The following is a 10,555-nucleotide window of genomic DNA, read 5'->3' as shown; positions in this document are numbered from 1 at the left end:
TCATGTCTCTGCACCTACTCTGTCTTCCGCTGAGGATATTCTCCTTTGCTCCCACCTTATACCCCCATCAATACCTCCAACCCAGTTAGTTCAAAGCCTGATTAGTTCTCCTTTGTCTCTTGACTCTAATTTGATTGCACTGTCTTTGAGAGGCTTTTCCTGACTCTTGCAAGACTGAATATCCCTCCAAGTGACCTTTGAAACCTTGCACCGCATCTTATTTAGCATTTACCTCATTGTGCCATAATTAAAATTTACTTGTCCAACTCCCTTATTAGTCTGTGTATACATTTAAAACAGAGTGCTATTCTGTAATTAGCTCACTGCATGGCATTTAGCAGGCTGGGCATTGAATGCATATTAACTGAATGAAAGTGGCTCATGTGTTCAAGAAAAAAAAGAGTTAAGAGAACTGTGGTTGTTAATTGTAAAAGGCATTAATATCCAGCCCTACGACATAAATACACTACCATGTATAAAATAGATAGCTAGTGGGAACCTGCTGTATAGCACAGGTAGCTCAGCTCGGTGCTCTGTGACCACCTAGATGGGTGGGATGGGGGAGTGGAGGTGGGAGGGAGGTCCAAGAGGGAGGGGATATAGGTATACATATAGCTGATTCACTTCACTGTACAGCAGAAAGTAACACAACATTGTAAAGCAATTTTACTCCAATAAAAAAAGGCAAAAAAACAAACAAAAAATAAAACCAAAAAAACCCAAACAAACAAAAAAAATAAAATAAAATGAACAGTTAGGTGGTTTTTGAAAAATGATAATTTTTCATGATAGAAAATCAAAGTAGAGCAGGCTTAACCAGGGGCTTATTTTTAGATTGTATATTATTTGGTCTTATGTAGTTGGTGATTTTATTTTTTATATTTATTTGAGTTGAATAAAATGTGTTAAAACATTTAATTGTTAAAAATACAAATTTCATTTGGCCTGTATTATTTAACACTATTGTGTAGCTTAACTTAATTTTTAAATTATCATTATTTAATGATAAGGATCTGTGATGTTTCCTTCATTGTTTACCAAGATATTCTTTGATCTAAAAAGTCAGGGTATGAGCAAAGGCTAATATGAACAAATTTAACCTTCTCTCTTGTCTTTCAAGCCATCTCTCTTGTCTTTCACTCTCTTGTCTTTTCTTTCTGTATGACACACTTACTTCTTTTAGATCTAATTTGAGGGGGTCCTAACATTTGTTTTATAAATGACAAGATTTCGATATTTATAGTGAAAAACTGTGGCAGTGTGACGGAGTGGTTTTTATTGTTATTATTAGTAGTAGACTTTATTTTTCAGAACAGTTTTAGGTTTACAAAAATGAGCAGGTAGGGGCTTCCCTGGTGGCACAGTGGTTGAGAGTCCTCCTGCTGATGCAAGAGACACGGGTTCGTGCCCTGGTCCGGGAAGATCCCACATGCCGATCCGCGGCTGGGCCCGTGAGCCATGGCCACTGAGCCTGCGCGTCCGGAGCCTGTGCTCCACAACGGGAGAGGTCACAACAGTGAGAGGCCCGCGTACCGAAAGAAAAAAAAAAAAAGAGCAGATAGTATAGAGAGGTCTGATATATCTCTTATCCCCTGTTTGCTTTCTCCTATTTATTAACATCTTACATCAATGTGGTATATCCGTTATAATTGAAGAACCGTTGTTGAAACATTAGTATTAAATGAAGTCCATAGTTTACATTAGGTTTCAATTTTTTGAATTGTACATTTCTGTGGGTGTTGACAAATGCTTAATGTCAAGCATCCACCATTATGGTGTCATACAGAATAGTTTCAACGCCACCCCTCACCCCCGACACAAAAGAATATCTATTCATCCTGATTCCCCTCCTGTGAACTGAAAATCAGTGATTCTTTTACTGTATCTGTAGTTTTGTCTTTTCCAGAATGCCATATAGTTGAAGTCAAACAGCATGTGTAGCCTTTTTAGATCAGCTTCTTTGACTTAACAATGTACATTCAAAGTTCCTCCACGTCTTTTGGTGCCTTGATAGCTGATTTATTTTAATTGCTGAATGATATTCTATTGTCTGAAGGTACCAAAATTTGTTTAACCATTCACCTCTCGAGGGACTTCTTGGCTGCTTCCAATTTTCACGAGTATCTATAAAGCTGCTATTAAGATTCATGTGCAGGTTTTTGTGTGGAAATAAGTTTGCTCCTCATGTGAGTAAATATGTAGAAGTATTATTGTGAGATTGAATGATTAAGACTATGTTTAACTTTGTAAGAAACTGTCACTGTTGCTGTACCATTTTGCACTCCCACCAGTGGTGAATCAGAGTTCCTACTGCTCTAAAGCCTCACCAGCATTTGGTATCGTAAGAATTTTGGATATTATCTGACTAAGAGTTGGGCTGTATTTTATGTTTGCTATAGTGTCACATACTTGAATTTCCTCTAGTGTCCTTGCTTTGGTCTCCTCTGTTATATTTTTCCTCCCCTTTATGAGACAGGAAGCCCAGAGGGGGCTGTAGTTGAGTATTTCCCTTCTGCCGCGTGAGATAAGATTATGGTAAGATCTTTTTCTTTAACGAGTAGGCCCTTATTGTGGAGGACACTCTAGGTTTTTTTTTTATTTTTATGTTTTCCTTCAGCAAAACATGTTGGTTATAAAGTTTATTAGGAAAACACAGAGCAAAAATAGCCATTAAAATTCTGAAAAGAAGAACTCTAGGAAACACTTCCTTAAATATTTAAATTTTTCAATGAATTTTGAAGGGTGAAGAAAATGAGACAATTACCTTTCAACAGAACAAATACTAGACAGAATATTTAGCTACATTTTTCTTTTTGTTTATCTCCAACTCTTTCTCATAGATGGAACTTTTATTTATAAGCAGATTTAGGTTTCAAAATATCCTCTAACATTCAGGAAGACTTTATTAAGTAGACAAATCTATGCTTTTTTTTCCGTGACCCTCAAGTTTGAAGAGATTTCTCATATTTGAACTAGGCCTAAATGTATTTCAAAAATAAACACAGACTCAAATCAAATACGTTGACATTGTCTCTGTACATATTAATCATGAAGACATTATGAGCTTTGCATAGAAAGTAAGCCTAATATTGATGAAATAATGTTCCTCTTGGAAAATCTGTGTAACTGTAATTAAGAAGGCAGGACGAAGGATAAGAGCTCCTTTAATATGTGGCTGGATATACCCAATATCAAACATCTAAATAAATGATCCAAAGTTCAATTTATCATCTGTATCTCTATGACTATAATTTTTACTTTCATCTGTTTATATTAAGATACTAATGACTATAGACACTTTTCAAAACCTTTTAATTTCAGGTACTTTTGAAATTTGCATTCTGATTTTTTCCCTTTAGTTTTTTTTTTTTTTTTTTTTTTTTTAGATTGTTATTCTTCCCCTCTCACTGTCTGAACTCAGGGGATTTTTCTCCATTTGTTCTTCAACATGATAACCTGGTGAGACTCTTGGAAATAAAACTCACAAAAGCCTGGGGTTTTTCTCTGACTGGGCCCTCAGGAGTTTTTAACTCTTAAACTAAGCCACACTGAGCCTCCAGCATTTCTTCAGTTCCTACCGGTTACTGGCTCCACTGGCTTTCACTCTCATTGGCTCTCATTCTATGTATTCTCCTGTTTCTCCCATTTTGGGGACTGCAGTTTGCCCTGTGACCTCATTTCTCTGATGGATCTAAGACACATTGTTGATTTCCCGTTGTTTTGGTTTTTTTTCTTGTTGTGAGGATGTGATTGACTATTTACATGCTCTTTATATGTCAGAGCAAATCCAGTAGTCTGACAGCACTTTAATGCATCTATGTGGCTTCACTTTTTGATAGTCTGTGAGCCTAAAAATGTAAAGTGACTACAGTCTTCTCCCACTTGTGAAAAGTCCCCTGAGAGTCTTATCAGGAAAGAAAGACATAACCACTAACTTTTCAGTAGTGTTCATTAGAGCAGATAGCTTCTTTGAAATGCCTGATACTTGGAACGCCAGAAATTTTTAAATGATTTACAAAACTCGACATCTTTGTTTATCTTAGTAAAAGAAGCACAAACCCGTGTCCCCTGCATCGGCAGGCGGACTCTCAACCACTGCGCCACCAGGGAAGCCCAAGAAAATCTTTTTGAACTCAGATTTTTTCAACATCAAATTTCGTACTTTATTTTTCAGTCCTATCAGATATATACCTGCTATCCACTTGATAGTTACCTTTAAAGCTCAAACAGTAGTTGTTGGCCTCTAAATTGTACTGTGAATTCCAAATTAGTCTTATCCAATTATTTTAACGATGTTGTACATTTGAAAGTAATAAACTACATATAAAATAGACTATAATTCATAGTATTTTGCTACATGTGTCATGACATTATTAGTGTAATATTGCTGTACTTTAAATACAGCACTGGTAATTTTGTAAATACTTTAAAAATCCTTACATTATAGTCCTATTTTTCATGGATTTCTTTATTTTGTAAGGATTTTTTACCTTAAGTTCAAGCAAGTATCAGCTTCCAGGAAGATTATGAAATCATATGTTCCTCTTACTGTTTTGATTCCATTCCCCTTGATGGCTCTAATTCTCAAACATGATATCAATATGCAGGTTCAAGTTTCCTCATTTTACCATTCCACTCCCAATTCTTGGAAAATTAAAAATTATTTTGAAAAAATATTAATACTATACTTCTTTTATGGTAAGTCAGCCCTGTTACTGGTCTAATGTTAGCCTGTATCTAGTAATTGGGCTCTTTCTTTACTCATGTGTCTGCAGCAGCAACAATGACAAGAAGAAGAGGACATAGTAAAATTTATAGAATTTATATACCATTCAGTTTGTGTACAGTTATCTGTTATCTTCATATTTATCCAGTGGAAGTATGTCCTACAACTATGTCCTGAGATATGCAGGTGGGAGGACACACCTGTGATATTGGAAACGAACTACACAAAGACGCATCATGGTGAAGAGAGAGTGAGAGAAACCTGGGCTAATCTTAAACCCTTTCCAGAAGTCATGGTCTTCATCTTTAAAATGATTCAGATTTGAGTTAGATTTCTTGATCAAAAAAAAAACACGTTATCACAGAACAGATAGGCAGAAAGTGCTAGGACAATGGAATTCAGAGAACATGCGGTAGTAGGTAATAGAAAGGTGGGTATTAAGAGTCAGGAATTGGAGAACAGGGTCAGAAAGAGCTGAGCAGATGAAAGAAGTCTTGCTATAAACCTGGAGCTCAGGAGCAGGACTAATTCCCAGAGAGAAAGAAAAAAACAAGTCTGAATCCTATATAAGAGGAGCTTAAAGTACCGAGATAAAGATTCAGATGTGGAAGAAAAGTGAGAAACCTGGGATATAATGGAATATAATGCAGGTTTTATCATAAGACAGAATTCCTCACCTGATTTGTAAAACTGCTAAAATTATCTCAAGTTTCATGAGGGCTTATTTCATCCCAGGAACTATGCTGAGTACTTTTCATAGATTATCTCTTTTTTTCCTCACATCAATTAGTGCTTTTATTCTCATTTTAAGACAAAAGAAAAGAAGTTCAGTTAGGTTAGGTAAGTAGCAAAAATTTACAGCCACTAAGTGGCTGACTTGGGATTTGAACCCAAGCCAACTGATTCAAAAGCTCATTCAAAGAACCCTGTGGCAAAGGACTGTAGCAGTTAAGTACACCTCACTTCCCTGCACCACCTCTATCTTCATCTTCTCATTGCATCCTCATTCTTAGCAGGATTGGCTTCAGGGCATGAGGAGATGCCTCAGCTGTGGAAACCAGAAAGATTTTGGGGGAGTGAGAAGAGATGGATTTTTAGATATCCCCCAATTGCTTAGTCAAGTCCAGTAATTCTCTAATCTTTAATCAGCATATTGAATTCCTACTTTATTTTCATCTTTTTTTTCACTAGCTCCCAATAGTTCTGTCTCTGATGAGATTACCTAGCTAGAGTTGAGCCAATTCTGAAAGGGATAATCATTCTAACCTACCTAAGGGCTTCTGCCTCTGTGCATAGAGAATCAGGTGTAATTTCCATATTCCTTTTGCTCACAGGAATCTCATAGTCAACTACACCAGGGAACTGGTGAACTGGGGCAATTCCTGAAGATCTGAAGCCACAGAAATAGCTTGCACCTATGCTGGTCCACTGCAACTGTAGGTTTCTGCTCTGATCTCCACTCTGTAGTCAGTCTACTTTCTACTATTTTGGCCATCTTCTAAGAAAGAATTCCATCTTGATCCATTCCTCTATTTCCTCAATTTCGGATGTAACTGAGGTAACTGTTATAGTGTATACTCTTGAAATGTTACGAACAGGGAGAAAAGAAGAAAAATGGTGGCAGATTTATAATTTGTAAGAATGAGTTCCCTCTTTGCTTGTTATGGGTTGAATTATGTCCCCTCAAAATATATGTTAAAATCTTAACCCCTGGTACCTCAGAATATTAGTTAAGAGGAGCCTTAATCCAATATAATGATATCCTTATAGTTGACAGTGTAAAGATATAAGGGAAAAACTCCATGTGAAGATGGAGGTAGAGATTGGAGTTATGCATCTACAATCCAAGGAACACCAAGGACTGACAGATACCATCAAACCCAGGAAGAAGCAAGGAAGGATTCTACCTACAGTCTCAAAGGAAATATGGCTCTGCTGACATCTTGATTTTGGACTTCTAACCTCCACAACCATGAGAAATTAAATTTCTGTTGTTTTAAGCCTCCTAATTTGTGGTACTGTGGCAGCCTTAGGAAACAAATACACAGCCACTGTTACCTGAAGGTGAAGTATAGTTCTCTACTACAATAATCTTACAATTGACCATGTAACTTGCTTTGTCCAATAGAATATGAAAGGACATGACATAGGCCATGTCTGAGCAAAATCTTGGAATGTCTTTGTGTGTTTTGGCTGTCATTCTTGTTGTTATCCTCCACCAAGAGAACATAATGTACCAGATAATACCTCCTCCTTCATCTTCAGTCTTTGAACGAGAAGACAAATGAAGCTCAGCAGAGCCCAACTACACCATAACTGAGTTGTAGCCTTTAAGTGGCATGAGCAAGAAATTAACTTTTCTTATTATAAGTCACTGATATTTTGCAGTTGTCTGTTCTTTCAATAAATGCCAAAGGAGCAAATCCTAGAAAATAAAGCTGTATCTTTCTAAATGAACCAATCTGATCAAACAAATAATGGTCAAATTAATTCATGCCATGATATATATGATACTATATATGATACTGATTAATATAAGGGAGGTACACTGCATTTTAGAAAAATATTACAGAGCACAGTAAAGTAATCTAGTATTATGGGCCTTTGCACAGATTTAAGGAAAAAATATGATTTTATAATACAATAAAGATATCTTGTTTTATCTAGGACATAAGGCATATGTAATTAGAAGTGAAGAGCTATACAAGGCTTTAAAAATTAGGGTTGGTATTATGAAGAGAATTGGACAATACCTAGAGCTAAGAACATGGGAATATCTGACCTTGGATAAGGATAAGGTCAGATTACTGTTTCAAAAGAACATTTACTCTGACTGTGAAATGGAGAATGTCCCTTATAGATTGCAATATTGTAGTTTTAAAAAAACAAACAAATCTGGACTTAATAGAAAGAAACTTTATTTAAAAGAATTAAACTATTTCAAGATGACAGGGGATTGGGGGTGTGTGGAGGAAGAACCACTGCAATAGGGAGAACATTCTGACTGATAGATCAGCAAGCATCTTAAGAGTCAGGCAAGGTATATATTATGTGATCTCACTTATGTGTGGAATCTAAGAAGTCAAACTTGTAGAAGCAGAGAGTAGAAAGGTGGTTACCAGGGAGCTGGTGGGTGGGAGAATGGGGAGATATTGGTTAAAGCGTACAAATTTCCAGCCATAAGATGAATAAGTTCTGGGGATCTAATGTAAAGCATGGTGACTATAGTTAATAATACTCAAAAAGAAAAATACTCTATTGTATACTTGAAATTTGCTGAGAGTACATCTTCAGTGTTCTCACCACACAGACAAAGTTAGCCTTACGAGATGATAGACATGTTATTTAACTTGATCATGGTAATCATTTCACAAAGCCTGCTTATATCAAATCATCACATTACACAACTTAAATGTACACAGTTTTTATTTGTCGGTTATACCTTAGGAAAGCTGGGGGTGGGAGAGCTAGGCAAAAGGTTTTTTCTTTCATATGGAGAAGTCAACAAGGTTAGAAAGAACCATGAATGGAGAAGTGGGATGAAGGGTGATGTGATGGAATAGACAATCAGAGAATGTCTCACCCTGAGGCCAGCCTATTCTCAGATGGGCTGTTAAAAGGGGTTGTTACTACTCAGCCATGTAAAAAGATGAAATATTGTCATTTTTAACAACATAGATAGATCTTAAGGATATTATGATAAGTGGAATAAGTCAGACAGAGAAAGACAAATACTGTATGATTTAATTCATATGTGGAATCTAAAAAAACAAACTAACAAAAACACAAAATAAATGAACAAACCAAACCAAACGAAAATGAACACAGATACAGAGGACAGAGTAATGGTTACCAAAGGGGAATGGGTGGGGGAAGAGGGGAAAATGGATAAAGAGGCTAACTGTATGGTAATAGATGGAAACTAAATTTTTGGTGGTGAGCACGGTGTAGTCTATACAGAAGTAGAAATATAATGTTGTACACATGAAACATATAATGTTCTAAACCAATGTTACCTCAATAAAAAAATAAATTTTATAAAATGGGGTTGTTTATTGATTCAGGCAGATGGTAGGACAAAGTTCAGGCTTCTGGGGGAAGGAAAGAATCATAACCAAAGTTTAGTCAACAAACATTTTGTTCAGTTAATCATTTACAAGGCAAGAATGGAAATGTGGAGGGTAACTGTGTCTGTGTTACCGGTAAACAAGGGGGCATCTGTGACTCTTACCAAAGTCATATAGGAAAGGGTGTTTCTTTGCAATAATCCCTTTTCCAGAGGACAACAGGTGAAGTTCAATGTTGTCAGCATAATTGTAAATTCACTGAGATGAGAAATCAAATGTAATTTTTTCCCTTGAAGTTCATGGTGCCCTCCATAGAATATCAAACAAGATAGTGAATGAAAATAGACCTGATAGTGAGGCTACCTGGTCTCCTTGTGATGAACTGAGCAATACAAGGGAATTATTTTAACTACTATTTCTTAATATAAAAGAGAATAACACATCTTCTCTTACTATAAGGAATGGGGCAAATATGAAAATCTTTGGAAATGCTTTGTAAATTGCAAAACATCAGACATGAGTTTAATATGTGTAAAATGAATATTGGCTGAACAAATGAGTGTGTGCAGAGGTGCAAGGGGACAGAAGGAGCCCAGTGTTCTCTCTGCTAGTTTGTTAGAACATACTGCTTCCTCGGCCCTAGTTTGCCTCCACATCTTTCTTAAGTAGGAAAGAGTAAATTAGGTTTAGCTTGCCAGAGATAGCAACTTTGAATTCTATGCTGTCCAGCACATATCAAAAGCCAGGTTATGAAAAACAATATTTATAGAGAGCTGTTTGAAGGAGCGAATTCTATCTGTTTCTCTGGATATTTTAAAATGCTACTTTTGGATTAAGGCAGGCCGTCAAAGAGCTATGTACTTTACGCTCACTTATTTTGTTTTCTCATAGAATAATTTCATTGAGCCAAGACTTGATACAGGAGTTTGATGGAGTGGCTTAGAGCTCCGACTCTAGACTTGGTGCAGACCTGAATTTAAATACCAGTTCTGTCACTTAATTGTTGTGACCTTGAACAATTGATTGACGCTTCTTGAGGTTTATCTATAAATTGTGTTCATATAGTAACTTCCTTATAGGGTTTCTGGAAGATTATATGAAATTATATATTCAAAAAGATGATCACCTTTTCTGGAAATAATAAACATTTTTGGATATGTTTCCAGCAAAAAATGATGTTCTGAACTCTACAGCTTTAGAACCCCAAAAGTCAATTTTGTAAAAGTGACCCTTTTGGTCACAGACGATCAAGAAGGAATTAGATATTCCCCCAGGTAGGGCTAATCAGATTATGACCGGGAATCTAAAACCTAGAGGTTCTATAGGATTTGGGGTTGGGCTCTTAAACAATTCAGTTATGGCACCAGAGTAGCAAAGTTCTGTTTGCATTGCAAATTGAAGAGTAGATAGAGCCATACAGGGAGAGAAGAAAAGAGAAGATGTGAGAAAAAGATAAAACCTTGGGAGCTTTTCTCTTTGGTCTCAAGTATCTTTCTGAATGCTGCACCCCTGGCCTTAGGATCCAAGATTACCCTCATGGGAAAACTGTGTGTCTAGTTTCAGAAGCTGTATATTTCTATCACAAACTTCTTCAATTATTTATTCTATTTTTATTTTTTTAAAGATTTATTATTTACTTATTTTATTTATTTTTGGCTGCATTGGGTCTTGGTTGTGGCACATGGGCTCTTCCTTGCAGAGTTTGGGCTTCTCTCTAGTTGTGGTGTGCAGGCTCCAGGGTGCGTGGGCTCTGTAGTTGTGG

Source organism: Delphinus delphis, chromosome 5 (assembly GCF_949987515.2).
Source record: "Delphinus delphis chromosome 5, mDelDel1.2, whole genome shotgun sequence".
Taxonomy (NCBI): domain Eukaryota; kingdom Metazoa; phylum Chordata; class Mammalia; order Artiodactyla; family Delphinidae; genus Delphinus; species Delphinus delphis.
The sequence above is the reverse complement of the archived record's forward strand: the minus strand, read 5'-3'. Positions refer to the sequence as shown.